This window comes from Pollicipes pollicipes, unplaced genomic scaffold (assembly GCF_011947565.3).
Source record: "Pollicipes pollicipes isolate AB1234 unplaced genomic scaffold, Ppol_2.1 Scaffold_5724;HRSCAF=6776_pilon_pilon_pilon, whole genome shotgun sequence".
Lineage (NCBI taxonomy): Eukaryota > Metazoa > Arthropoda > Thecostraca > Pollicipedomorpha > Pollicipedidae > Pollicipes > Pollicipes pollicipes.
Genome location: NW_023596746.1, coordinates 41,865,029 through 41,871,185, shown reverse-complemented (window position 1 = coordinate 41,871,185; position 6,157 = coordinate 41,865,029). Strand labels below are relative to the sequence as shown.

The 6,157-nt window shown below is 56.5% G+C and overlaps 1 protein-coding gene across 1 annotated transcript in view; it reads left to right on the top strand.

The window, feature by feature from the left end:
• Positions 1-6,157, top strand: part of LOC119103062 (chondroitin sulfate proteoglycan 4) — a 40,373-nt gene that overhangs the window by 6,775 nt on the left and 27,441 nt on the right. The window lies entirely within an intron of this gene.

The window sequence follows — 6,157 nt, the reverse complement described above, 5'->3', positions numbered from 1 at the left end:
TGCTTCACCGTGGCGGTCGCGGCAGGAGGCCCCACCTCATGCGGTGCCGAGACGCCAGCTGCGGCCGCAACCAGCCAGAACGCGTCACGCCGTGCGGAGCCACGTCGATGACATGTCGCCTGGCTCAGAGTCGCGGAGACGGAAGCCTGGAGGTGATGGGCGCTCTTCGGCCCGCCGAGCCACGTTAACGACATGTCGCCTAGTTCAGAGTCGCGGAGACGGAAGCCTGGATGTGATGGGCGCTCTCTTCGGCCCTCCGTCGGCGCGGGGTCAGCCGGCCGGACATCGCTGCTACTCCGGAGTTCTCGGGTGATGCACCGCCGCCACTCTGAAGTTGTGCAGAGTTTTCCGGCTCAGTTCCGGTCCGCCGTCGCGCCACCGGCCCGCCCCACCCGGCGGCCGCCCGCCATCGTTATCCAGCAGTTAGCGTAACGGGCGGCGGCTGAGGGAATTAGCGGCTCATCTGGCCGCGAGGTGCTGGCCGCCAGCTGACTGAGACGCCGCTCCGAGTCCAACGGAGGCCTGCGCAGCCGCGGCCCGCCGTAGGCCTGCCGGGCCATCAGTCCTTGGAGAGCCGTAGAGGCAAATGATGTGCGTTGGCGTGAGCTGGTCACGGTGGTCTACCGCATGCTTGTTGTTGGATACCGTTGGGAAAATCACGGAACTCACACAGTTTTTCAGAGTTCAAAGGTGTTATAGGGTGCGTTTAGGCTGCGGGCTTATCCCGTGTTTTGGACAACCATGCTGGTTTGTGAACGCGTTCCCCATGTGGTGCTGGATGCTCATCACGTCCTGTAGAAACATCAGGCATGGTAGGGGCGTAAAAACGCTCCCAAAGGTCCGTGGTTTTCCATGTTTCGACGCAATTCGCTCCATGTGTTCGCAAAATCATAACTCGATTTAACGCTGTCGTGGGAAGTGAACACAAAGGGTCTGTCCGTACTGACGCCGCCTCTACGCATGCTGCATGTTGGAGCTGACACGATGTCGCGCCTTCTCTCGTCTCACCAGACTGTCCACAACCGCCATCGTTACCGACTGCGCTCGGTAGCGCAGCACACATTTTCCCCTCACCCCAGCCTCCCCACTCGAGTCGCTACTTCGCCGGGTCCTTCAGATGCTCGCATCGTCCATCCCCCCACGACGCCCCTCCCCACCCCCACCCCCGGCGCCATCCGGGGCGCCATTCCGCGGGAGCAGCGGCGGTTCTATAGCGCACGCCACTCAGGGACGCGTGCCCCAGACTGTTTGTGGCGGAGCCGGCGGAGGTCGGGGAGGCAGCGTCACCGGCGCTGTCCTCTCCGCCGACGGTCCCGCAGTGTCGCTCTCACCCGTCTTCCGGCCGTCGCCGACTATTAATATCGGCCCGGTGCAGCCGGTAGGAGCGCGCGGCCATGCGGCGCCAGCTGACGACTGTATCAGCCGCGTCGTTATTGCTTGCGACGATGCGCCGCCGCTCCCGCGTGGGGTGCGGGCAAACGGCGGGTCTCTGGCGCCCGGCACGCTGCCAGCCAGCAAAAACAAAACATTAGCCTGGCCCTCAGCTAATGAAACTACTGTCATTTCGCTCCACCCACTCTGTCTGGTTCCTCCTCTGTCCTCGGTCTCTATTAGCGTTGGATTTTACGCCCTGGGCCCTTATTGTGTCACTCCACTCTTTTTCTTATCTGGTATATTTCATGCTGTTTTGTTTTTTCCCGACCTGTTTTCATTTTTCATTCTAACCCGGTCATTTTTTCGAATTACAGCTCTTCGTCTTTTCACAAACGGCCCTGGCTGGTTGTATGGCCGCGCCACTCGGCATGCTCTCACAGCAGCCGGCACGGGTAGGGCGTGGCGTCTCTAGCCGCGGCGAGCAAACAGCACGCGAGTCCTGCGGCTCCGGTGCGGCCACTTCAGCCCGGCCAGCACTCGAGTGGAGGGCCGCCGTGGCCACAGCCACGGACGGCGCCGGGGCTCGGCCCGTCGCCACGCACGGGGCGGGGCGCGTTCCGTCACCGCGCCGAGCTGTGTGCTGTTCCCTGCCACCGGCACGCGATGGACGCGGCTCCACCCGTGCGACAGGCTTCGGATGGAGAGAAATATAGAGTTATTGTATATCCACACAATACATAGATACTGTGTAGGACACAGTGCTGTGAAATGTCCATAACCCATTTTTTTAACATGAGGTAGGATATTTTATTCAATTGTGAGCATGCAACTTTTAATTTAAAACGTAATATTACCAAGACAAAATGAATAAAAGGGCACGCACCCAAACTCAGAAATCTGAAAGCAAAAAAATTCGTAAATCGTCTATCAGGTATTCTTTATATGCAAATTGCGTCCAATTGCATCCATCCGATATTATTTTTTTATAAATCTAAGCGGATATTATTGGGTTGAGCTCATGACGCCCACCTGACCGCACATAAATTATGCGTACTTGTCGCACGAACCCTTACTGCGGGACCCAGATGTTTTTAAAACGGCATGCCTATTAAGGCCCCTTCCTGTATAAACGCTCTTCGATTGTTGACATGTTCAGATTTCAGATAATGAAACGTGGCATTTTTGGTCGTGAAATATGCAGCAGGCTATATAATGTGTTAGTCTCTTAATACAGTATTCACGCTTGCATAATCTGCTAGCATTGAAGATGCTGTGGTCACTGCGTTGGTGGGTTGGATTTAGTCCCCACAACCCGAAACAAAAGAAAGCCCTTTCCATCGCTAGATTGTGCGATTTTCGTTTGTACCACAGACGAAGGTGTGAACAGCTCTATCATTTGGTCCCTGTAAGCGTGAGGGCTAGAGCGAAGAGATCAAAAACATCGGACGGCGCGGCACATGAGAATCAAGCAATGCTTTGTTCAACTCGCTCAGGTCAACCGTCCATGTTGAATCGACCTTGATGCTTAGGAGCACAAATAAGAACGGTGCAGCTTTCTTGATCAAAGGCGACGCTTTGGGTCAAGTATTCTCAGAATCATGTTTTAAGCCCGAATAAGTGCGTAAATGTAAGGTTGTAAACAAGTGTTAAAGTGACGTCCAGAACCAATACAATCTAGAAGTAGGTTGTCAAAAGTCCTTGGTCTCGTTTGATACAGAAAGGACTACGCATGTCCAAAGTGACATGTCTGTCGGAAACCAGGATCCTAAAACGATTTCATGCGTCAGGCTTATCTAGATTTGTAGACGGCATGTTTTGTGCAGATCCCTCTGGAGACGGATAGAGAACGTTTGCAGGCCAAGATCACCAATGTTGAGTTTACTGTGTTTAAAGAAGCGATAAGCAATCGTCTAGGGTAGGTGAGCAGTTGCTCAATTTAATCCCAAAGCCTGACGCCTGACAAAATTCACCAACACGCCTCTCCCACCCGACAGTGAGCAAGCTCTTCCCTGCACGTAGTGGTGAATGTGGGCTAAATCGGCATTTGTGGGTTAGATGTAATAACAACGAAACTCGGAACCCGAGGCTGGGTTTCTTTCAATCAGCAAGCCTCCCCCGCACCAACTCGCGCACGTTTCCGTTCCGGCGGTCTCGCACCAACCCGTGCACGTTTCCGTTCCGGCGGTCCCGCACCAACCCGTGCACGTTTCCGTTCTAGCAGCCCCGCACCAACCCGCGCACGTTTCCGTTTCGGCGGCCCGGTACCAACCCGCGCACGTTTCCGTTCAAGCAGCCCCGCACCAACCCGCGCACGTTTCCGTTCCGGCGGCCGCCGCTTCAGAGGTTGGCGTCGGCTGTCGGTGACGCTCCCTGTCACGCCTCACCTGCCCTTTAAGGTACGCAGCGTCGTGGCCTTCCGCCGATGGACGTATATAATCATGGTCTTGCATCACGCCCGGCCTGGCGTGACTCGGTTTGGGTGAGTGCACGCGGTGCTCTACATAACCTGCGTGCACATATCGGGCTTTGTGTGTGAAACGCGATAAAACAGTGACGTGGCTGGGGGGCGTCACGCTCCGGTGGACTTTCCACCCGGCCTGTCCTGCCGGCCAGATCGCGACAATGGTCTCGATCCGTGGCCCTGCCCCGGAAATGCAGCCGCCAGCGCTCTCACGCACAGCAAATAGCGCTCGATCTCGGCCACGCACCTGCGTCGGGCGCTCCCGTTCCCGACTACACGGCGAGGACAGTGGCGACCGTGTATAAAGACGGCACCGCCGGCCCGACAGCCACAACGCCGCCCACAGCCTCGCCATGCAGCTCGCCGTGCTCTTCGCCCTGATTGCGGCCGCCGCCGGCAGCCTAGTGGCGCGCCACGAGTGGGAGAGCTTCAAGCTGACCCACCGCAAGCAGTACGAGACGCTGGAGCAGGAGGCGCACCGGATGGGCGTGTTCGCCGACAACATGCGCCGCATCCGTGAGCACAACGCCGCCGCCGCCGCCGGCCGGCACAGCTTCACCCTCGCCATGAACCACTTCGGTGATCTGAGCGAGGGCGAGTTCAAGGCGTACGTGGCGAAGTTCAACACGAGCCGGCGGGGGCGCGCCGCGCCGCGCCGCCTGCACCAGGTGTCGGCCGCGCGGCTACCGGAGGCCAAGGACTGGCGGGACGAGGGCGCCGTCACGCCCGTCAAGGACCAGGGCCAGTGCGGCTCATGCTGGGCCTTCTCCACCACGGGCTCGGTGGAAGGCGCCACGTTTCTGAGCAGCGGTGCGCTCGTGTCGCTCTCCGAACAGAACCTGATGGATTGTTCGCGACCGCAGGGCAACCTCGGCTGCCAAGGCGGCCTCATGGACTCGGCCTTCGACTACGTCATCGCCAACGGCGGCGTCGCCACAGAGGACTCTTACCCGTACGAGGAGCGCTCCAGCTTCCGCTGCCGCTACGATGCTGCCGCTCCGGGCGCCAGTATCTCCAGCTACAAGGACGTGCCGTCGGGCAGCGAGGAGGCGCTGCAGTCGGCAGTGGCCTTCGTCGGCCCCGTCTCCGTCGCCATCGACGCTTCGCGCTTCTCATTCCAGTTCTACTCGTCCGGCGTGTACGATGAGGCGGCCTGCTCCAGCTCGCGGCTCGACCACGGCGTGCTGGCCGTGGGCTACGGCTCCGAGGCCGGTGCCGACTACTGGCTGGTCAAGAACTCGTGGGGTACCAGCTGGGGCCAAGCCGGCTACATCTGGATGGCGCGCAACAGGCGTAACCAGTGCGGCGTTGCTACCCAGGCGTCTTACCCGGTGGTTTAATGGCTGCTCAGTTGGGCGAGGCTGCTCGGGCCATTGTCCTGCTAGGCTCAATTATGTGGACCCTTTTGTTGCGCGGCGCGAACGCCTTTTAGACTGCGACTTGGTTTGATGTGCCGGAAATTGTTCTGTTCGAAGAGTCCTACTGAGTGACCTGACATTAAATCATCATGACAGAGCATTGGACGCCGCTGGTGGATGTATTAAATTGATCTCGCTAGAACAGAATGTGTTTCGTGCTCACGTCAGAATGAATGGTATGCTTTATTATGGTCACTTCGTTTGGAGTCATATGCAATTTTTGCTCATCTTGCACCGATCTAAAATGTGATCTCAAAGAGATGTAAATTACGACGCGTAAGGTTCTCGTGTGCTGTTAACCAAAATGCGAGCGTAAATGCCCAGCTTCCCTTAACAGGCAGCAGCGTCCCTCAAACGCCCGTAACTGTTAAATGTTACCGGTGAATTTGAGCGGAGTGCACTTACACATCCGAACCAAATAGATCCGTCATGACTACAGCTGGCGACCTGAAAGGAGATTAGAATTAGCCTCATGCTCCGTGATTGCCGGTCAAATACAGGGAGTTTCAGCGTGAGGGCTAGTAGTGGCAAACAGAAAACAAAGTGTTATAGATAACCACGGCATCGTAAATATTTGTATCCATTAGCAGTAATGCCAGCAGAACAAGCTTTGCTCATCCAACATCTTTGGTATTTTACGTCGCTGTTGGCCGAGTGAATTTGTTCATTCGGCACGTAACCACCTGAGTGTTAAGATTAAAGTTACAAGTAGAAACATGACGTTGAAACAAATATACGGGTGTTGAGATGACATCCCATTTCGCGAGATAGACTCTTCGTACCCCAGTGTGTATCAAAAATGACGTACCTGTACCGGTAATTGCAAAAATATATGTTTAAGATGATTTGGTGTGTTCCGTATTTTCCATGCCAGATCACAGTTCACTTTATACAGGCCATGTGC